A 24548-nucleotide genomic window follows, 5' to 3' on the forward strand; every position below is an offset into this window, starting at 1 on the left:
ACAACAAAAGTAAAAGCTAGTTTTATGTGTATGTAGCTTGCTTGTTTGCATTAGTAAGCATATTGAGTAACTGGAAGGAGGGATTTTTTTGGTCTGTTATTCCTGGTAATGGTCCAAGATTAAAATAATTTCAGTAATAAAATAAAAATGAATTTATGACTCCAGACGGAGAAAGAAATAGAAGACTGAAGGCAGGAAGGGAGGCAGGGAAGCAAAGAAGGATGAAAGAGAGAAATGGAAATTTTCTAATCAGGTTGGCCTCAAAGCTACTCTTTAAGACTTTTTTTGAAAATATTTACATATTTATTTATTTATTTGAAAGGCAGAATGACACAGAGACAGATCTTGCATCTGCTGGTTCACTCCCCAAAAGGCTACAATGTATGTGGCTGGTCCAGGCTGAATCCAGGAACCCAGATATCCATCTGGGTTTCCTGAGTGGGTGGCAGGGCCCCAAGTACTTGGACTATCTTTCTCTTTCCTCCCAGGAGCATTAGCAGGATGCTGGTTCAGGAGTGGAGCAGACAGGACTCGATGGGAAACCAGCCATTGCAGGTGGCATCTTCATTTGCTGCACCAGAACATCAGCACCTGTTATTCAAACTTTGAAACAGCCATCACCTTTTTGCACTCTGTAGAGGAAAGAAAGAAAAGTGCTTTCTTGCTTATTGTTACTGTGTTGATCTTGAGCATGGGATATTGCATGTCTTGAGATAAGGGAGAACTTAATGAAATGATAATGTGTAGTCCCTTGGACACAGACCTATCTCAGAGTTTTCTTTTATTTGATATATGTCATTGCTACAGAATTTGTTCATGTAAAACAATGAACTCTTTCTGTTATCCCACTACATAATCATTACCAGTAGAAAATATATTTGGGGGCTGGCAATATGGTGCAACAGACTAAGCCACTGCCTGCAACACCAGCATCCCATATGAGAACCACCTCAAGTCCAAACTACCCTACTTCTGATACAGCTCCCTGCTAATGCACCATGGAAGGCAACAGAGGATGGCCCAGATACTTGGGCTCCTACACCCATGTGGGAGATCTGGATCCAGTTTCTGGCTCCTAGCTTTGGCTTGGCCCAGTCTCAACTATTGTGACCATTTAGGGAATGAACTAGAAGATAGTTGATCTCTCTCTCTCTTTTAATTTCCCCCTCTGTCTTTCTTCCCCCTAATTCCCTTTCAAGTAAATAAATAAATCTCTTTTAAAAATTTTTAAAAAGAAAATATATTTTACTACCTAAAATACAAACACTGAAATTCTCTCCATTATTGAGAGTGATGCTATAGAAACGATAAAAAGTCTATTTTTGTTACCATATATTTCTATAATGCTGAGATCTATTTTAGAAATTCTTCAGAGAATTCTCAGATTATATTGACTGATAATGACCAAAGATCCAAGCACTCTGCAATTTCCCCAGTTAAAGATATCTTTTTTTTTTAACTTTTATTTGATGAATATAAATTTCCAAAGTACAGCTTATGGATTACAATGGCTTCCCCCCATAACGTCCCTCCCACCCGCAACCCTCCCCTTATTCACTCCCTCTCCCCTTCCATTCACATCAAGATTCATTTTCGATTCTCTTTATATACAGAAGATCAATTTAGCATACATTAAGTAAAGATTTCAACAGTTTGCTCCCACACAGAAACATAAAGTGAAAAATACTGTTTGAGTACTAGTTATAGCATTAAATCTCAATGTACAGCACACTAAGGACAAAGATCCTACATGAGGAGTAAGTGCACAGTGACTCCTGTTGTTGACTTAACAAATTGACACTCTTGTTTATGGCCTCAGTAATCACCCTAGGCTCTTGTCATGAGCTGCCAAGGCTATGGAAGCCCCCTGAGTTCACTGACTCTGATCAAATTTAGACAAGGCCATGGTCAAAGTGGAAGTTCTCTCCTCCCTTCAGAGAAAGGTACCTCCTTCTTTGATGACCCGTTCTTTCCACTGGGATCTCACTCGTGGAGATCTTTCATTTAGGTTTTTTTTTTTTTTTTTTTTTTTCCCCAGAGTGTCTTGGCTTCCCATGCCTGAAATACTCTCATGGGCTTTTCAGCCGGATCCGCATGCCTTAAGGGCTGATTCTGAGGCCAGAGTGCTATTTAGGACATCTGCCATTCTATGGGTCTGCTGTGTATCTCACTTCCCATGTTGGATCATTCTCTCCCTTTTTTATTCTATCAGCTAGTATTTGCAGACACTATTCTTGTTTAGGTGATCCCTTTGGCTCTTAGTCCTATCATTATGATCAATTGTGAACAGAAATTGATCACTGGGACTAGTGAGATGGCATTGGTACATGCCACCTCGATGGGATTGAATTCGAATCCCCTGGTATGTTTCTAACTCTACCGTTTGAGGTAAGTCAGCTTGAGCATGTCCCGAATTGCACATCTCTTCCCTCTCTTATTCCCACTCTTATATTTAACAGTGATCACTTTTTAGTTAAGTTTCAGCACTTAAGAATAATTGTGTATTGATTACAGTATTCAACCAAAAGTATTAAGTAGAACAAACAAAAAAAATACTAAGAGGGATAACATATTAAGTTGTTCATCAACAGTCAGGGTGAGGGCCAAAGTTACCATTTATGAACATCTTCTTTCTTACTCTACAGCAACCATGAGGTACATGTAGAAAGATTTAACACCAAACATTCTGCATTTTTAGGTTTATAGTTATCTTTAAAGAAAATTCATCATATAATAATTCCTAGATTTGAAGCAGAAAAACCTCCATTTTGATTTTTATTTTATGCACATTCTAAGTTTCACATTAAAATACAAATATCAATCATGATTGTTGGTGACATCTTTTTAATCTTTGTATCAATGAACCTCTGAGATTTCACATAAGGCTCCAAAACCTTCACCCAGGATATTATTGAACTGGGCAAGCCTAGTTTTCCTCTGTATTTGCTAACTGGAACACAGAGTCTCTGAATTACATGCCTGGCTAGGCAGTTATGCCAAATTTTTACAATTTATCATTCCTTTTAATGGTTTTCTTTTAATCCCAAAGAGATGCTCTGTCTCTTAATTTCACATGAATATCCTTTACCTGGGAAAGTGGAAGAAAAATGGTAACACTTATTTAAAATTAACTTCTCACTTTTCCCTCAGTGCAGTGTATCTAAAGAAGCAAAACTTATTGAATCAAGTTTAATGACATAATAAATTCTTCCTTTCTGACAATGCTGTGGCTTAATTCACTAGTGCACTTTAAGCTTTTGCCTTTAGCGTCTGATGGATCATTAGTCTGTATGTAATCCAGCTACTGGACTCCTCAGAGTCTAAACTCAATCAGCAAGCACCAAATCAGTAGTTTCTGAAATATGACTGGTAGGTCAAGTGTCCTCAAAAAGAGAGCCTGGGGCATCCCAGATGGAGAATAGGGCATAGCAAGCAACAAACTAGGACAGAATTTTATGCCAGCACTCACTAAAGACTTTATTCATTCTAACTCACTAAACAACTATTCTTCAAATGATTTGACTTCTACTTTTGATGTTTTCTAGCAGTGGGTCATGCAATAAAATGGGATGGTATGTGCCAAAAAGCTTAATATACATGCCATTGAGCTGAACATATTTTAATCATATTTAACCCAAGCATTTTTGTCTAATATTAAAAAAAGGCAATGGAATCACTATCAGTCATCTGAGATCAAAGCAGGCTAGTTATTGTACATCATTACCATGTGTCAATATGTTTCCTGATAGGTCAAATTAGTCTGTTTCTTTGATAGTATCTTCTATGGTTGAAAAACAGAAATAGAGATACCACTGATATTGTCTGTGAATTTCACAGGAGAATTAGTGAAAAGACTTACTATCATATCTTTAGTGGCTGAAATAGCCAACCTATCCAATGTACTTAGTTCTGCTTTCATGCTGCATTCAACTTAGTCATTCAAATGATGCTAGATATTGGAAATAGAGGTAAAGTTACAGTCACTGACATCAAGGGTGAAACAACCAATTTTAGATCTGTGATATAATGGTAAACTTTGGCCTGCATCATCATTATCATCACTGTAATCTCACCTTTTTAAAAATTTTAACATAGAACACGTAATACTTGACACTAGCTATAACTCAGATGTGACTTACACATGAAGAACTAGGCAGGGGAGCTCCTCCCCCATCTTCTGAAACAGGATTGTCAGTGTTCTATAAGAAGCACTTTGTCTCACTTCATCGTGGTGTCATCCTCCCAGAAGAACTTGGTAGAAAGACTAGAACCAATAGTTGAATTAAATCACTGTCTCTAGAAACTTAAAAGCCAGCATCTAAAATTGCTGGTTGGCCAGAGTCCCTGACAGCAGATGGAAGAGCAGCAAGGACCATGGCAGCAGGAACAGATACAGAGAATTTGGACTCTGAAAGGAAGGTATCTGTAAAAGCGTGAGAAGAGAGGAGAGAGTAATAGGGATCCTGAAAGAGAAGTAGACATAGAAGTAGAAGCAGGAGGACAGAGGAAGCAAGAAAGGAAGAGCAAAAGGAGAAGAGAAATTGAAGAGTGGGTGGGAGGAAGAACAAGTGAGAAGAGCATTAAACTACAGCACATATGCCTAAGCCCATGAAATTAACATATTGAACACAATCCAGTGCTTCCTTATTGAGGAAACAGCGGTTGGATCAAGTTTCAGGGCCTCGTAGCTGAGGAAGCCAAGTGACACGCTGTGGGAGGCAGCCTCTCAAATGGCTCCCAATACTCTCTGGCTCCTGTGCTCGTGTCCTGGTGTAAACCCCTCCCTTTGAGTGAGGGCCGGACCCCATGACTCACTTCTAACCAAGAGAATATAATAAAACTGATGGGATGTCACGTCCAAGGTTAAGTTACGCAAAGGCTCTGGCTTCCTTTTGCTCATCCTTTCTTGCTTTCTCTCACATGTGTTGTGAGCTGTCCCGTGGAAGAGCCATGTGACAAGGAAAAAGGGAGGCCACTGGCAAACAGTCAGTGAAGAAATGGAGCCGTTAGCTCCCAAGAAATGAAATCCTGCTGACAACTACCTGAAGGTTCTAGAAGCTGACCCTTCCCCAGCTGGGTCCTTAGATGATTGTGGTTCTGGAAGAATCATTGACACAAAAGCACCCAAGCCACTGATGTATTCTTGAACCTCAGAAACTCCGAGCTTCTAGATGTTTCTTTCTTATAAGTTGCCAAATTTCAGGATACTTTGATCTACAAAATCACTAATGAATGCATAGATTCAAGATGAAAATGACCATGTGAATCAGTGGTTGGATCACTAAGACAACCATACTAGATTTAATAACAGAATTTTGAAGACTCTACCTGCAATACATAGATAAATAAATAAATTACTCTAATTGACAAATCTTACCTCATGTTTTACTAGAAACCTGTGTTTGAACCTCAACTGTGGACTGAAAACTTACTAACAGTGAGATGTGGCTTAGTTGTTTAACCTCTCAGAGACACACTCTTCATAGTGGTAAAAGAGACTAATAAGTAGCCTTGCTTGTCATGAGTGTCATGAGATTGAAATGAGGTCATATAATTGAAACTAATTTGGAAACTATAAAGCAGTCATAATGTAAAAACTAAGGAGACAGCTGAATTCTCACTCATGGGATTTCTCCAGGGTGTTAATATTTTAAATTTTTTAAATAGTTTCTCTTTTTTATAAGGCATATTTATACATAGTATCTTTGTATAGTACCTGTTAAGTTTTGCTACAACTGAAACTCTTTTAAATTTTTAGACTGTTTTTTTTTCCAAATGTTATGCTTTATTCTCTCATCATTCATCTTAAAACTGATCATTGCATGTATATTGAAGATTTAGTCAAATAAGTCTAAGAATTCTTTTTTAACTTTAAAGGTGTATGACTTAGGTGAGATTCCCCAGAAACACAGCCTGAGGAAGAAAATCTTGTCCAAGTGGTTTGCTAGAGGTATGTTCTCAGAAGAGGAGGAAGAGATCAAAGGAGGAATGGAAGAACGCTGGGCGAAAAATGTGGTCCCAGCTAGAGGCTAGCTCCAGTAGGTCATGACACTCTGGAGCACAAGCTACACTGCAGCCTCAGGTCCACCTTGTGGCAAAGGTGCTGGCCTTTTAAAAACCTTTTCCTCACCCCCTAACCAATCTACCGTTAGCCAGAAGGCAAGTCTTCCAAGAAGGAGGCAGCTGTGAGTTTACCAGCCACATTCAAAGCAGCTGGAAGGTCCAGGTACCAGCCGCAACAGGGGATCAAGGCAGCAAACCCATAACATCAACTACAGGGTATTTATTCTGTGTCTTTTTTGTAGCATTGATCATCATTTTCACTAATAGTTGTTGATATGCTGAACAGTTCTAGCTTTTGACAATTTTATGTAAGACAGCAAAGGGTGTGACAGTGTAGAAAAATAAATTTGGCTTTCTTCAGATATACTAGAAAAAAATAAGAGTTGTCTCTAATCAGAATTGTAAAACAATTTAAGACCAATAATGAAAGAATGGGGACCACTGACAGCCTTTTTTTTCTACCAAAAGATAAGCACCAAAAAATATGTATAGTAGGTCTTAAAGCAAGGTGGAGGCATGAAAATCACTGGGAGAACAATCATTCCTCACTGAGACAGAGGAGAAGAGCAGAGGGGAGACCCAGGCCAGAAGGAAAAGGGAAATATGCAGGAAATGTTAATGCAACTCCTTGAGAGAAAAAAAAAATGTCCAAAGAAGCCCAAGTCAGGGCCCAAGAGAGCTCAGTGGGAAAGGAAAGGAAAAGAGACACTTACAACTTGAGAAGAACAAAGAAGACCAGAATTTATCTAAACAGTTTAGAATCATAGGCCTGCCCTAACTACATCTCCTGAGAAAGCCCAACTCTGATTTTCCCCATCAAACTTTTCTGTTTCTCATATCTGACATGCCCACTTTTTTCCTTGTAAATTGTTTACATTTGAAAAGCTCAATCATGAAACAGAAGATGGTAAAACTTGTGTTTATCCAATGGTTATTACTAACACTTCAGCCAGAGCTTCCTGAAACAGTATTGCTCTTGGTTGCATTTGAGGAGTGGGGGATGATTTGTCAAAAATGTATTTTGACTTCAATTGCCTAAAAGAAATTATGAAGCTTCAAAATGCATGGGAGGCTTTGGAATCTGGGAGTTCTGCACTCTACAGAGCTCCCAGCCTTCTCTCCTCCTGGCTTGGAAGTATGATCATTGCCAACCCTCATCTGTGTTTCTGATGTTAATTAATGTTGGCTTTTGTAGTATCTCTAGAAAAAAAAAAAAGCTTGGCGATTCTCACGCAAAAGAACACTACAGTGGCAATGCCATTTCAACCACAATTCAGTCTCTTCCCATCATTCTCAAACGTAGGTTAGCACGTTTTAAAACTGTTTCAACTAAGGAATGTTTATGTATGATAAAACGAAAATGTAAACGTGGGTTTAAGGTGATTGCCCAGCTTGCTTTCTATAACAAAATATCTGCTGGTTTTCAGACTTATATTGAAACAGTATGTTAAATTCAGTTCTGACAGCATATAAAGATACCGGCTTTCCTAGACACATAAGCAAAGCCTTTTTTATGAGCTCATAAAGGCTAGACTTAAGGAATATTTAAGTAGGGGGTAATTCACAGAACAATATCTTTAGTCATTCAGCTAACATAGAGGGCACCCACAATTTATTCTTCTTAGATCTCTTCCTCTCATTTTTTATATTCTTAGGAGGTGAGAGGTATTTAGAAAAGACCTAAATACATTTTTTTATTATTATTGAACTATCAAAGATGCTCTCTCTTTGGGGACTCCCTTCACTTCCTCATTCTGTGTATGTTAACCCACTTCAGAGACAATGGTGAAATGAACCCAAAATGCCAACTTACTATTTGCATTATAAATGGAGTCACAAAAGGATATTTTAAAACTTTTGGTTGATCTGGCATATCAAAGATTTCTTTCTAAGCTACTTCAGTGACTGCATTGAAGTAAACTGAAAGCAATAGCTTAAAAGTGGCTTAAAAAAAGTCATAAAAAGAGCCAGCTTCTTTCCATGGAAGTCTGGAGTTCACTCTCTGAACCCCCCCTTCTGAATTGCCTCTCTTTCTTACCCTCTTCTCTACTCGCAGGACTCCACAAGGAAGCAATCGGGAGTTTTCTGAATTCAAGTGTTAAGCTAGTTCTCACTGGAGTACAATCCATTTCCCTTGTCTTGTCAAATTTGCACTCAAACTTCCAGCCAGTAGCCTGACTCCTGGTTTTTCTTCTTTTGAGCTAATTCCCAACACGGCAACTTTGGCTCTAACCATGCACTTTGCAATTTCTGCCCTTTTCCTCTGCCTCATATAGTACCCAACAAAATGACAAGTCATCGGAGTGTCTATCTGATAGTCTATATAAGTGAGATGGACTAAATTTAAAGGTGTTAAGATTCACTACAGCTTTCTTAGCCTTCTTTCATTCATCGTAGATGTGTTTTTTCTTTTCTATTTTCAAAAATAGAAGCCAGGGTCTTCTTAAGCATCATTGGAGGCCGCGCTGTGGCTCACTAGGCTAATCCTCCACCTGCGGCGCCAGCACCTCGGGTTCTAGTTCTAGTCCTGGTCAGGGCGCCAGATTCTGTCCCAGTTGCCCCTCTTCCAGAACAGCTCTCTGCTGTGGCCCAGGAGTGCAGTGGAGGATGGCCCAGGTCCTTGGGCCCTGCACCCGCATGGGAGACCAGGAGAAGCACCTGGCTCCTGGCTTTGGGTCAGCGCAGTGCACCAGCCGCAGCGGCCATTGGGGGATGAACCAACGGAAAAGGAAGACCTTTCTCTCTGTCTCTCTCACTGTCCACTCTGCCTGTCAAAAAAAAAAAAAAAAAAAAAGGAATCATGGGAAAGATGAAATGGGCCATGGATGAAAGGCATTTTGAGGCTATTAAATAAACATTGAGCATGTTAGAATGTTCCATGGGCTCCTGGGAACCTGAGTCTAGAAAGAGATTGGCAGTTCCTGTGGAAGAACCTGGACTCCTTTTCAGGATTATTTTGAAGGAGTTAAGAACTCTTCATGGACTCAGAGGATTGAAGGTTACAAAATACTCACAGAAGAACAGATCTTATCAAGTACAATGGGGAAAGTAAAATACTTTAGTCCCTAATTTCTTAGACATGAAATACACTCTTAACTGAATTTGTCTGGATAATAAGGTATCTCTATCAAGGAAAAGTTATGCCTATATTTGACTATTTGCCATTTCAAGTATTATTCTAACTATGGTTTCTTTGGAGAAGATATGCTATTTATCTCTTAGTTTATAATACTAGCATATTAAGATAATTTAATATAATATCTGATGTATGTTCACCAACAGTATCCATCTCCTAGAAAAGTACCCCGAATCTTGGGATTTTTTTCATACTTTATCATACCTTAGACTGATATAAAAATAATCCATGTGTGAACATGAATCTATGTCTCTGTCTGACCTTTCTTTGAGGGAGAAAACCTTTCAAATATGAGAAGTTGAGAATACAGGATTCTGGTTGTAATTTCACTATTTCAATGGTACCCTTTAGAGATACATACAATCTCAACTCTAACTCCTTCACACACCCCAACAACCACCCCAAAAAAGAAAAAGGAAAAGGAAAGAAAATGAGGAAAAATATCCCCAAAGATTGGGTGAAATATATCTACTTTAAATTTTAGATGACACTTACGAAGGGAGATGCTAGCATTGACATTTAACAATATGCTGCCTATTAGACCAGAGGTACATCTGTCTCAAATTAAGCTATGGAATACAGTATGTAATGCTCTCAGCCTCACATCAAAATTCATTTCTTTAGGGTGCTTAGATTCTTGATTTACACTTGCAAAATTACTATTTTTTAATGATCATGCACAATTTATTTCCTAGGTAAACCTAGAACTTAAAATTGCCTATCAAATTGTTTTAGTTTTGTTTTTCACAAAAAAAAAAAAAATGGCCCTTGGAAAGACATCCATGTGTCATTAACTTTGATATCACACCTAGCTAATTTGAAACCAGAGTATGAGCTTAGATTGTGAATTCCAAATGCATTAATTCATTGTCTATCAATTTGCCAATGTTTCCAAAGTGCAAGTTCACAAAAACTATAGAAATTGATATTTTGTCGGGGCTGCATAAAGTCTCAAATTATATTTGGCAATGACTCATTCTAGGGGAAAACTTTCGTAATGTTCTATTATTGCCACATATTCCTGTGCCCGTGTTAGAAACACCTCAGTATCTTTCCCTTTCTGCCACCACCTCCTACCTACTTCCTCCAGAGTTATGAGACTGAAGGCCATGTTATAATGACCTTGGCCATATTTCACTAGGACTTCTTTCCAATGTCAATGCCAAGTCGTCCTGCAAGCACACCTCCCTTAAATCATCTCCTAAACTTCTCAGGGGAAGGCTGCCCAACAGTGAAAAGGAAACAAACAAATTCAAAATAATGCAAAGGAGGCCAGAACAACTGTATTTAAAAAACCTGCAGTGGTCTTAACCCCTGCTGGCATTTCTGTAAATTGTCCATTTACACAACCATTCCCAAAGGTTGTAAACTGTATTGAATTCTGGGGGCTTCCTGACCATCCCTAAGAAATAATTATTACAAAGAATATAATAATATTTCATCAGCATCGTTAATACATATTAGGTTAAACAGTTCAATTTGTTTTGAAACTGAAAGAAAAAAATAATAAAATCCCCTGACAATTTTAAAAGCAATAACAAGAAGCAAGGTAAGCAGTTGATTTGCCAGGGAAATAAGATTGGCCAGGGATTATCTCTGTATTAATATTTAGGACAAGACATTTTAAAATATAAGAAGCAACTATAAATTAGCATTTCATTTAATTTCCTCACTGTCAGGAAACTGAGGTATTCCTAACTCAAGCATATGTTTTCTTTTAAATTTTTTAAATATATATTTTTTTGAGACAAATGTATCAGAATTCCTAATAGCTTATTAATTCCTAAAAGTTTACTTAGTATAATTTCATAAGATTCCATAAAAATCAGAAGTCAAAATGCCACATAAATCTATATTTAAGTAAATTTGTTCAGCAGAAGTTTTGGAAAATGTTAACCTATGAAATTTTATATTTTTAAACACGATGCAAGAAAACAATTTGTAGAAAAAAGAGCCATTGCTTCCCATCCCTCCAACCAGGAAAATGTCTTCTGAATGGAGACATCTGATTAGATAGGTATTTACAGACTAGTGCTAGACTCCATGAGATATAACAAGATGAGTGTGATTCTAATAAGAAACATTTTATTGTTCATTCCTAGTAATGTCTGATATCATCCTCAGTTATTTAAACCCTGCCATGGCACTAAAATTTTCAGAAAGCAATAAAGTCTAGAATAGTCCTTACATCAAGAGTGAAGGGCTTATTTGAGAGAGCCTGATAAAAATGCAACCCTTCCCCCACCTCAGGTGCCGACACACAGGAGTGGGTTTTCCTGTTATTCTGACACATGCCTTTCTTCCCATGTTAACAATAAAAGCTTGGTGTGCTATCTGCCTGCAGAAGTTCCTTCCTGAGCAGAAGTGTGTCTTATCTGTTGAGAAATTCTTACACCAGGTAGACAATTGTTTATGTCAAAAAGCATCTCTCTCAGGCAGATAACTGTGTGTTTTAAGAACCTAGATAAATGAGCAAGTTCTCTTTGCAAATACAAAACCCTGCTAATAGAAGATGGCTTTCTTTTCCTGGAAAGATTTCCCTGTGTTTCTATAATGGAACCTTCTACATGCAAACTTGCCACATGTCCTTGTTTTTAGAGCTCTCCAACAACTGCCCTCCCTCATATATCCTCTATATGCCTCTGCTCACTTCCCACAATCTAACCAAGAAAAAACAAGACGAATGACTATTCCCTGAACACAAATTGCTTTCTGCCACGTTTTCACACTGGGGCCATGCTAGGTTAAAAAATTATATTATTATTATTATTATTATTATTATTATTATACGAATGAGGCTGCTTACCTTTACTTTCCCTGAATCTTAGCCCAGGCTGGAAGTGACCCTTGGCTTCTCATCTACCCAAAACCCACTTGCTACGCCATGCCAACTCCCCACCGCTCCACTCCTGCTCCTGCAAAAGGGCCATCAGATAAACGCAAAGTCATGCATCAATACTTTGCTGCTCTTCACTTCCAGCTAACTAAATATCTTGTCCACATTAAAATTTCCAAATCACCAGGAAAGACTTCAAGGCACCCATTTATTATTTGCTAAGTGGTATGTGCTGGATGCTGTGCTAAGCCTACCAAGACGAGTAAGAGTCCTTACTCTCGCTGTGCCGGGCTTCGTGAAGTCAGCAGAGAGGAGCCCTGCCATAAATGCTGTGACAGGGGCATGTGCAGGAAGAGACGAGAAAACCTAGACGAGCCTCTCACCCCTCTGGTGCAGCCCAGGAACCAGCTGGCAGACACCGTCTGGAGCTGTGCCTCCTGCCATGGAATAAGTAGCAGGAAGGCAGGTGAAGAAGGCCAGAAAGGACGTTCCAGGGTGAGGACCAGCCTGAGCCAAACTGTGGAGGTGGCACACACTGTGTCGTGCAGCAGGGAAGGCTTAGATTCAGGTTCTTGCTCCGGTGCTCAAGCCAATGGAAGAGATATTTTTAGTCGAGGGAGTATTGTGAGGGTGTCTAGTTAACCCTCCTAAAGCAGCAACTTCCTTTTTTGAGAATGAGACCAGCCTGAATTTTAGAATTTCCCTTCCACTTGCAAAGATTCCTCCAAAGTGTGTTCTTCCTCTACTGTGGGGTCCAACATATCTGCAGGCCCTTCCCTAACTTACACCAGTCCGAACATCCCACCAGACTGAATTGGTTCATATGATTCTCCATAGCTATTTCATACCACTCTCAGTTAAGACCTTGTTCCCTCACAACCTTGTCAGAGAGGAAGCTAGTCCTCTTCCGACCTCTCGGAGAATTCAAGGCTCTATAAATGCTGATAATTCATCCTCTGAGTTAGCATCTTCATAAATAGAAGCAGCCAGTTATATTCTTTCAGAATTGTTTCTCAGGCAATACTTTCAAGACAGAGATATCAGCAGGGTGATTCATGTGGGAGGTAAAGGTCCAAGGTCATCAGAGTAAAAGATAATAGTAAAACTGGAATCTACAGTAATGTAACTTTAAAGCATACACACAGCTTTTCTTGGTTACCTTTGAAGAATACAAGCAAATAAGCTGAAAATTGTTAAATAAAAGGGTTAACTAGAGTATTTATCCAGTTGCATACCTAAATAATAATGAGACTACAACTCCTCAGGATAACCAAATAGGGAAGATTTCTCTTAATAGAAATATTTCAGACACTGAAAAAGGAGATATACTAATGGAATTAATATATTGCTTCTACAAAAAAATTAAGGGATCTGACCAATGATCAATAATGGCTACTAGTATTGCAGAAAGAGAGTCAAACAAGTGTTGTTTTTACCACCTGATAGAAATACACTATTCTTGTATGAATTACAGTTGCAAAAAAATGCATCAAATTGTGCCATTGGATATCAATTTCCAGAAAATAGAAGATACTAAGAAATATGTCAAAGGATAACACAGAAATTTAAACATTAAAATCAGAAAATTCATAGGAAAAAATGACCCAGTTTCTTCACCAAATACTTGTTAAGAAAAAGGAAAGACGGAATCTGTAGATTTAAGGAGACCTAAGATATATCCACCAATAGCTAACCAAGCACCTCATTTGGATCTAGACTGAAGCAAATTATTAAAATAGACATATGATGCAATTGACAAAATCTAAATCTTGACTCACTACTGAGTACAATCAAGGATTTTTGTAAATTTTGTGGTGTGATAATATTGCAGTTACTTTTAAGTGAAAAAGAGTTCTTAAATTTTAGAGATATATTTGGAAATATAAGCAGACAAAATTCTGTGAGAGAAGTGCTTCCAACGAATATTATTAAGATTAAATGGGGCCAGCACTGTGGGCATAGTAGGCTAAACCTGTGGCACCAGCATCTCATTTGGGCACTGGTTCATGTTCCAGCTGATCCACTTCTGATCCCACTCCCTGTTAATGCGCCTAGGAAAGCAGCAGAAGACAGCCCATGACACAGGGCCCCTGAACCCACATGGGAGACCAGGAAGAAGCTCCTGGCTCCTGTCTTTGGATTGGCACAGCTCTGGACATTGTGGCCATTTGGAGAGTGAACCAGTGGATGGAAGACCTTGCTCTCTGTCTCTCCCTCTCTCTGTAGTCTTACTTCTCAAATAAATAAATACAAATCCTTAATTTAAAAAAAAGATTAAATGAAGAGATCCGTGAGACAAACAATGGCCATGAAATCATAGTTGAATCTTGATGATAGGATTGTGGAGATTCACTAGACTCTTGACTATATTTTGATAAATTTTAGAATTTATATGTTTCAATAATAAATCTACTATAATTTATTATTAATGCATTTGTAAGTCTTTATTTTCTTTCTCCTGCTCCTCTCTGCCTCCTTCTCCATGGACTTTTGATGCTTTGGTAAACCTAGTATCCTCTTTCAAAGGCTCAGTAGAAAGAATTCTCCAAGGATATCCTGCATGGGCTACCTTTACTCTAATTGCCATCCTCCCTCTTCCTGGACAAGGTAGTTCTCAACCAGAATGCAACTTGGCCAACTGCTGCAGAAGACATATATTTTCCTACTGTGACCTAAGGAGTCTAAAAAGTGCACAGCCTTCAGAACAATTCGGATTACACCCTGTCCCACCCCTTCCTCATTTTCAACTTCACTTTTTGCCATTCTGCATTTTGACACCATGGACATTTACAACGATCAGCAAGGACACAGACCTTCTCCATAGCAACTGTCAGTTTGTTTACTGTTTATTCGGAGTCCATGGCATGAAAACTCAGATGGGGCCTTAGAGAGAATGGGAGTCGAAGCCCTTCATTTGCTAGTGGCAGAGAGTTAGGCTCCAAAAGATGAGGGAACCCACACTGAAGGGAAGTGCCATATCTGGGTTTTCTGAAATTACAAATGCAACTTTCGTCCCCAATTTGTTATTGCTAAGAACAGAAAATCACTCCTAAGTATGAGCGTATGATTCATTTGTGTCAAGATATCTCCAAAATGTACAGCCTACCAATGTCACTAAGCCTTTCCATCCACCTCCTGTTCCTCTGCCTGGCAGCAAAGCATTGATAATGAGCAGCGGCAGTTCCCGGCTGAGGCAGAAGACCTCCTAGGCCTGAAGTCGCCGTGCACTGTGGACCAAGTTTTCCATTCCCTCCTCCTCTGGAAGAGGCCAGGTGTGAGCTGGGCCTCCAATGTTGAATGCTTCTTTTCTTTTGACCCTCTTTTAGTCCTCACATAGTTTCTTTGACTTTATTCATAGTTTTAAAAAGTGTCATGTAAAAAAAAGCATACTAGTGCACATTTTAAGCCCTCTTGTCCTCCCACAAGACACTAAACAGATACAGAGATGAATAAAATTACCATCCTTAATGAGTGCTCTGGCATCAGTTACTTCTGAGCTGCAGCAATTGGCTAAGTGACCACTGAAAAATAATGTTAAAATTTCTTCTGTGTGAATGTCCCATAAATGCATAAAAATGCTCCCATCCTATTCTGTAAGTGTTGCAGTCCTGCAAGAAAGCCAATGAGTAAGTAAACTGCCCAAGCCTTGGACGTGGTAAGGATCTTACTGAGATTCTAGCTGACCCCCTAGGCAGGCCCATTCCTTCCATTCAGCACAGGACCACAGAGGGACGAGCCATCCTGGCGTCTCTCAGAGCTCAGAGGGAGTAACAGTCTTCCCAGAAAGGAATCGGCAGGACCTCGGGTCCCTCTGCTCCATAATCTTCCTTCATAAGCACCCAGTGAACAGGCCAAAATGAATTCCATGCTTTTTTGAGAGAGAACTATCAAATGGCTGCGGGAGAACAGCCTGGGAGTGAACCTGATCCTGGGTGTGTGTAAATGGTTCATGACTGTGCTGTGCAGTGCACATGAGTCACCCAGAACACGGTGAGGCTCCAACATAAACCATGTCCTCAGGCCTCACCCTCTGCTCCTGCTGCAAGCTTATTCACACATGATGTGCTAGCCTGGCACTCAAAACCCCCAACTCATCCATGAGTCAGAGCTCATTATGCGAAATGTTTCAGATTTGCTATCCCGATGTTTGGCCATGGTATTTCTTAATTGTACCAAGAAAAGGAACATGGGAAGTGAAGGGGCCAAGCTATTACCTATGCAGTAAAAGCCATGAGACAGGACCAAAGGCAATAACCAGAAAATGATCCAAGTTCAGCTCTCCCTAGAAGAGGTCAAAGTCTCCAGAGCCAGACTGGGGAGTCTGAAGTCCAGCTCTGCCTCCTAGCATATGTGTGATATGTTATCCCCTGCTTCAGCTTCCTCAATATCAATAAGATACAGGTAAAATAGCATTTGTCATACAGGGCTTACTCTTGTCAAACCAGTGCCACCTAAAACGTGTGTGCAAATAAGTAGTACTGGTCTTTTGCCTCAAGAATACTTCATTTTGAGATTGTCTTTGTCACTGACCTATAAAACATGAAATTTAACCCATTTACCCATTGTGACAACTATGATTAGGGAACTGTATTGGCATAATTTCTTGGATTACAAGCCTGCTCAATATTTGCTATCCCAGAAGTGGAAAACAAAATATATTGGAAACTAGTATCCAGCCTAAAGCTTAATGTTATCTTCAAGGAGTTTCAAACTATAGTCTTTCTTAAGCAATCATTCGTGTATTTCCACCTTAAAACTACGTCTACATATTTTTAACTTGCAGGTTCATGAGCTTATTTATCTTTTTGCAGAAGTTCAAATTTTAATTTCTAACACAGGTTACTTACTGTAATAAACTCTGCAAGATTTGACATGACAGGTTGAAAGATACAATTTTTTAGAGTTATGAATTAATAGCTATATATGTCAAAGACTTTGAAAGTGCCAACTTTTTCATATTTATAGATATATTATTGAAATGATAAAAAATGAACTGTGGAAAGAGGAAAGAACTGAGAACTGCATATAATGAATCAAGCATACTTAACAAGACATGTACAGACACTTGGGTGTGCATCTCTTTCATTATGTTACATTAATCAAATACTGCTAAAGACATCCATCCCAGCCAAGTGTCACAATGATATTCTCTGAAAACATCTTCTGAAAAGAGTCTGTCCTGACAGCAGTATCAACTATATTGTCTGGAGATATTGTCAGACACACACTTCTCAGAAATTAAGACAATTTATGTACATGCCTCTTGAGTTTTCCTCTCCCTCCACCCACTTCCTCCCACCCCAACCCCACCAAGGCTTGCTTTTTAAAAGAAAATAATGTGATGGGGGAAATGTACAACCTCTGAGGAAGACCCTTATAAATCTTGGTGTGAATGATCTTTTAAATTTTTGTTAATGTATAATATCAATTTAGTTTCTAAGTGTTCATAATTTATAATAAAAAATCATGCTTATTTAGCAAAAGAATCAATTGGACTTCAAGAGGAATTTTTCCTAATGTGACACAAACCAGAGGGTTGTACAAGGTAACGAGCTTTCTGTTTTCATGCCTATAAACTACCTCAAAGCTATAACTTTTATATTCAGTTTTTCGTGACATATGTTTGGCTATCTCTGCTTAATTCCTGTTGGTGCCTCACTTTATGATAAATATCATAAATATTAAGCTATCACTTAATATTCCATTTAATGTTGAGATGCCCACAGACAAGAGCAGTCAGATAAAGAATATAAGCAGGATCTCAAGATACAGAGTCAAGAGACCATGAGAAAAAACAATATAGTACTTAGAAACCCCTTCTGTTTAGTCAGATATTTCAGAAAAAAATAACAATAGCTTATTTAAAAGCACAACTCCTCTTGTTTTTAAATAGCACAATTTGTTGAATTGATAGGTCCAGATAATATTCATAGCTCTTTTTACCTATGATTTGCTTTTGCTTTTTCTAAGTTAAACTAGATTTTGTAATAATTTAGGTGCCAAATTTATTTTATCCTAAAAGACAAATTTCAAAGAACTTTTGGACTAGAAGTGGACTTAATTAGTATGCAACTGAAAAATCAAAACCTAAAAAACTTAAAGCTGATAGTTGAATTTGTGACTGATTTTTAATATTTCCATGTTTAAAGAGAGCTTATCATATAAAATTGATGGAAGGCAAAAAGAATGTAATGATGGCCACAAACTCCTTAGTCACCTATATATAAAATGCACTTGGAAAAAAGGACAGATTATGCCAATTGTACCATTACTTTCATGTAGTTTCAATCTCTGTCAGTTTGAGAATGAAGTTTTAATGTTTTTGTATTACCTATATCCCCAGAAAAATAAGACCAACTGATAGGACAATAATTTTGCAGTTTGGTTTAATAGAGTTAGAGGTGTCTCTTCTAAAATTGTAGTCCTCCTATTGAAAAAAAAAATGCAATGTATATACATGACTCTTCAGACGGTGTTGAAACTACCTCTAAAATCTAGTTCTCTAACTTCACACAACATCCATGTAAATTCACTTTCTTCCAGTCACCAGCACATTCAGAAAGATCAACAACACTTACGGCTGTTACTCAAACCTAATAAATTCTATTTATACACAATCAATCTCTCTTAATCATCATCTACTAGATGATTCCTTACTTGTATATTAAAGAACAATAATCTAGCTTTGAAAAAACAAGCTAAGCTCCAATATCAAAGAATAGCTAGTTCTCCCTTCAGATTTCATATTGAAAAGCTTGCTTCATTTTTCTCTGATTAAATTTCAACAATTTTTTAAAACACTGTATAACTGTTTTGGTGTCTAGATGTCTAAAACAACATATTTTCTTCAAAGCAGGCTTTGTTTAAATGTATTGGGAAAGCATAGATGGGTTTGAATTCACATAAGCATGAAACATTTGTATGATGTGGATTTCAGCAAGGGTAAAGTATGTATGTGACTACTGAGTTACATAACTACAACCTACCCTTCTGGGTTAGAGATCATGGTCCTCCAATGAGGGTACAGAACTCTTATCTTACATGTAATGAAGTGGACGCTTGGTTGGGTGGAGTGTCTTGCCCAAGGCCACAGAAGAAGTGACTAGGCAGAGCCCAGATTGAATGAAAATCGGATCTTTCTGCTTCCTAAGCTGTGTTCTTTGTAGCTTTTGGTCTGCTAGCTTCAGAGAAGCCTGGGTCAGTCGATTCTCTTTAACAGTGAACTACTAGCATCAGTCAGGCCAGGTTCAAAGAGATCCTTCTCTCAAAGTACCTTTGAAAGGACCCTACAGAATTGGCCCAAGGAAGCCCTCACTGTTCAGGGAGAACTCTAACCATGAAGACATTGTGGGAACAATTTCCTAAAGTATCATTTTCTGGCATTTGGACATAGCAATCATGAGAAATATTTCAAAGCCAACTTACACTGGTTCTGTGTGTGAGCCTGCCTCTTTTTCCTCTTTACCTAACACAATTACAAGAAGAAAAGGTAACAGAAAATACAAAAATGTAATTTAAAATAGATCATCGTCATCTAGCAGCCTGTGTCCTGGTTTGGTTTTGTTTCATCCACTTAAAGACTTAACTTTTTAAATTAATGTCAATGCTTTAAAATCAGGAGTTTTTGGAGAAAATTCCAGATTTATGTTTTTCTTAAGAATTTAGGAAATCTGGGTCAGGTGTTTGACAATAGTTAAGATTCTGCTTGGAAAGTCCACGTCCCATTATCAGACTGCTGGGTGAGAATCCCAGCTTCACTTCCGATTTCAGCTTCCTGTTAATGTATACCCTGGGAGTCAGTGGTGATGATTCAAGTAGTTGGGTCCTAAAACCCACTTAAGAGACCAAACTGAATTTGCTGCTCCTGGCTGACATCTGGCCCAGCCCCAGTTGTTGTGGACACTTGGAGAGTGAACTAGAAAATGGAATGTATTTCTCTCTCACCCTATCTCTCTCACCCTCTCTCTCTCTCTCTCTCTTTCACCTCTCTCTTTCTCCTTCTCTGTCCTTTAAATAAATTAAATAAAAAAAGACATATATAAATTGGGAAATCTGGACAACCTGCACTTATATTCTAGCAATTGTCTGGATCAAGTCAAAATGTCACTTCAGTTTAGAGAGGTCACTTATTATCCAGCTCACCATTACTTCCAACCTCCCTAACCACTTTTCAATAGGTCCAACTATTTTTCTTGACTCCTATCTACAAAGGAACATCAAAAACTTAATGGAAAATGGAAGTAAAATATAGTTATCTATATGCAAAATAAGTTTGAAATTCATGTATAGATATTTTTCTTTTTTTTAAGACTTGAAAGTCAGAGTTACACAGAGAGAGAAGTTACACAGAGTGGCAGAGAAGGAGACAGAGAGAGGTCTTCCATCCTCTGGTTCACTCCCCTATTGGCCATAATGGCCAGAGCTGCATTGATCCGAAGTCAGGAGCCAGGAGCTTCCTCCAGGTCTCCCACATAAGTGCAGGGGCCCAAGGACCCAGGCCATCCTCCACTGCATTCCCAGGCCATAGCAGAGAGCTGGATCAGAAGTGCAGCAGCTAGAAACCGAACCGGTGACCATATGGGACGCCGGCACTGCAGGCGGCAGCTCTACTAGCTACACCACAGCACCAGCCACAAGGTATTTTTCATAATGTGCATTTTCCCTGAGCTTTTTTTTTTTAAAACTGATTTGCTTATTTGTTTACTTACTTGAAAGACAGAATGATAGAGATCAGAAAAGACAGAGAGAGATCTTCCATCTGCTGGTTAACTCCCTAAATGACTACAATGGCTAAGGCTGGGCAAGGCTGAAGCCAGGAACATGGAACCCCATCTGTGCCTCCACATGGGTGGCAGAGACCCCAGCACTTGAGCCATCTTCCACTGCTTTCCTAGGCACACTAGCAGGGAGCTGGATCAAAAGTGGAGCAGCCAGGACATGAACTTTTTGAAGACTCCTCTTGTGCATGGATTTCAAATGTTTTTCACAACCAAACAATCTTTAAATTCCATTTTCCACCAATTTTTTGAAATATTCTCATACACTATTTGTGTATGTGAACACTGGTCCAAAGCATTTGTGAGATCTTTAGAAAAATGGTCCCGTCTCAATCTTGCCCAGGCTTCTTGCCCAATTTTTCTTGCTGTAGCATCAACAGATCTCCATGAAGTTGGAGAAAGCTCCTGAAAAATAAAGAAGTAGGTCATAACAGGGAAGTAAAATTTGGCTTTGAGTAATTCATGGTTCTTTTCAAACAAGCTGAACTGCCATTGCTCTCTCAATCCCAATTTTCTAGTACAGAGGCTGAGTCCAAGAAGGCTGGTTTAATTCCAAAACAGCACAGAATTCCTCTACAGGCACCACCTCTCCCAACAGGAGCAGCAGGCAGGTAAAGCAACCTGCCAATTCTCAATGCCTCTTTAGAGCAGCTCAGGGAGGACCTGGGGGTAAAATCAGAAGTAAATGTGGGAGAAAGTCTATCCAGACAGGGCTTCCTGCAATGTGTCCCTCCCCTTCCCTCTGTCTGCATCCATATAGCCCCCCATGTCTTTCCCACTCATCCAGAGTTCTGAAACAGAGCGAACACTCAGAAGCAATCGGCAGGTGATTCCAAGCCATTACCTGCCTGCCACGCTAATTACAAGTCATTACCTGCCAGCAGCGTGCAGTTTTGTACAGTTTGTGAGACACAGGGAGAGTCTACTTAACTGAAAGGATTGTTTTTCTCACACTAAAGAATGCCAGCCTTGGCAGCCTTATGCCCACTTGGTGTTATGTAATGTGAAGCTGGCACTCATTCCACACAGCTCATCCTCAATGATGTGCACACGTGCATCTTGCGTGGACAAGGCCAGAGGGATACCCATGCTTTTCTGACACTCAGCACTACTTGCCTCAAGTACCATACTGCTGTGTAGGAAGGGAGGAAGCAAAAAACCCACAGCTGCCATTTTGCAATTTTTCTTGCTATAACAACTCTTGAAAACATACTGAATAAACAGTGAATATAACCGTTGTGTTAAGAGCACATTTGATGGTAAACACGCCTTTAGATTGCCATCTATTATCTACCAATAAGACAAAGTTCCATCACAATCTTAATTTCCACTTGCAGAATGAGTGTTGCTAATGTCTGTAAATTATGCACATCTCTGTTATATGGAAGTCCATCAGAAATTGTCATTTCTAATGCATACGACATATAAATCGTGACATTATGGATAATTAAAATTTTTAATGCTCTCCAGTTACTTTTTAAATTATAAAGAGCCCAGTTCTGCTGCTTTCCTTATTCAGCTTAATTTTCTTTCATTGTTATCCAATCTCATCATAAGAAACCCAGGAATTTACCAGCTTTTCACGGACATAGTTAAAAGCCGATTATTTTACTCTCTGTGTCTTGGCAAGGAACACAAGAAATACTAGGTATGCCATACACTGTATTTTGCCTGAACTTTGAGGATAATTCACAGGATTTTCCAAAATGACACTTCCTTCCTTTTCAGCAGCTTGAACATAAAGACAGAACACTCTTCTGCCTGCAAATACAGCAATTATACCAAGTTATGCTTTGACACTGTTACCACAGGCAAGTGGCCGAAGAGCATCCACAGTCAAAATATCTAAGCAAGTTAACAAGCTCCCTTTACTCTCTACAGAGCGAGAGAAGAAAGGGAATCCAACCCCTGAGAAATGTTAAAATGAAGGAGAAAAAAGGCTGTTGGTGTTTGTTAAAGAAAATGGTGTCAGTTTCTTGGGCTGATCAAGGTGTAGAATCTGGGGCCCTGACAGATGCCCAGACCTCCATCTGACAGGAAACCTTTTTCCAGTTCAGATCTTCCTGATGGTCTCAACTAATGAATGGCTCCGGCCTGTGAGCCCTTCCGCTGGAACTACACCTTGCTTTACGGTCTGCTCTCACTGGCTTGCCCTCCCTGTCACCTCTCCTCTCTCCCACCCCTTGCAGGACAACATTCTACCTCCTCTTTTTTCAGCCCCATTTTTCAAAATATCACCACATTTGCCAAACAAAAGACATCGAAACTAATTAAACTCCAAAGAACTATTACAAATCATTTTGCTTCAGCCAGAGATATCAGATTTAATTAGGTGATCGGTGCTGATGGGGTACAAAAACAAAAGCTATCTCCTCTTTGAAAAGGTTCAGGCCCTATAGAGACCCAGTCTTCCCACCATGACACAAATAATAATTGAGCATTTCTTAAAAAAAAAAAAAAAAAAGACAGCCATGAAAAGAGGTTTCTGTGTTAGAGACAAAAGCTTTCAACTAAGGTTTGTTTTCTCTTTTTGCAGGTGATTTAAAAACAAAAAACACACGATCTACAAAGGAATAGCTGTAATCTACATTGATATCACCATGACACAGAACACAAAGTGGCTCTAACAAGCATAATTTTTGCGAGTGATTAATCAAAATCTATTTAGCTGGTCATCTTCAATGATCGTCAACAGACTTGCTTAATATCACAATGAAAATCATTCCTTTTCCCCCCAATTGCCCAGCAGATAATAGGTTTTCTTCCACATAGAAAATAAAGGGTTCCAGGTTAAAGTGAATATAGTAGTTAAGAGATCCAAATTTTAGTGTAGTAGATTTCCTATTCACGACGGAAGTTGAAGAAAAGCTATAGATTCTAGCTGCTCTCTTCAAACGCAGCATTGTATACTGAAGGCAGATTTTGATACATTGGCAATAAATAATATAGGATGGATAGTTAATTTAAACCAATTTTTATCATGAGTTAGTTGTCAGTCCCATATACAAATTTGTTGGATCTTGAAAGAAGACAGTTCGTTTTTATTAAAATACTTATTGGATAAGAAGTTGAAAATTTAGTGCCAATCTTTTATTATCATACTGTAGACTTATGACAGCCAGATACTTATAACAGTGAATATTTGTGTCATTCTCTCTGAACTCATGTTTTATATCCCATACACAGAAACATATAAACATATATATTGGTTATGAAGAATAACAAGTACATTTTGGTATCCATACGATAACTGGTGGGTCTTTTTAGAAAAAAGTTCTAACTGATATTTATGGTATGAAGCAGATCTGATTAATTGCTTTTTTGATATGCTGTTGTTCAATAATTTTCCTAGATTTCTTATCCAACAAATGCACATAACTTGATATAATGGAATAGCCTTAAAGCAAGTCTGAAACAGTGATGCAAGTTCCAAAAAGGCCAATGCAATATTTCCCGGGTTTAAGTACACCTCAAAATTCCTTTCTTTAGCTCTTAAAATGTTGAAGGGAAAATAATTTTCCATGTTGGCATTTAAATGGTATCATTTTGTGTGAAAAGAGTTACTGAGACATTTGTTGGAAGTCAACAAAAATAATTTGGACATATTTTGAACTTATTTTATCTGACTCCTCGACATTTAATTTGGTGTGAAAAACGGCACCGGTAGAAAACAGATGTTAAGGGGCCAAGTATACAGCAGAGGTCAAAACAAACATAAAACACCGCTTCCATTTCT

The 24548-nt window shown here is 38.7% G+C and overlaps 2 long non-coding RNA genes across 2 annotated transcripts in view; both read right to left on the reverse strand.

The window, feature by feature from the left end:
* Nucleotides 1–280: 280 nt before the first annotated feature.
* On the reverse strand, nucleotides 281–4532 carry LOC138849001 (uncharacterized). The gene is made up of 2 exons (XR_011387301.1): nucleotides 4140–4532; nucleotides 281–632 (listed from the first exon to the last, which is right to left on the reverse strand). It is a non-coding gene; the product is annotated as an uncharacterized lncRNA (long non-coding RNA).
* A 15793-nt stretch (nucleotides 4533–20325) lies between these two features.
* The window catches only part of LOC103348754 (uncharacterized), a 130163-nt gene continuing 125940 nt past the window's right edge, over nucleotides 20326–24548 (reverse strand). Inside the window, exon 3 of the long non-coding RNA XR_011387304.1 lies at nucleotides 20326–21217. This is a non-coding gene — a long non-coding RNA (uncharacterized lncRNA). The remainder of the gene's footprint in view (nucleotides 21218–24548) is intronic.

This window comes from Oryctolagus cuniculus, chromosome 3 (genome assembly GCF_964237555.1).
Source record: "Oryctolagus cuniculus chromosome 3, mOryCun1.1, whole genome shotgun sequence".
In the NCBI taxonomy this organism is placed as follows: domain Eukaryota; kingdom Metazoa; phylum Chordata; class Mammalia; order Lagomorpha; family Leporidae; genus Oryctolagus; species Oryctolagus cuniculus.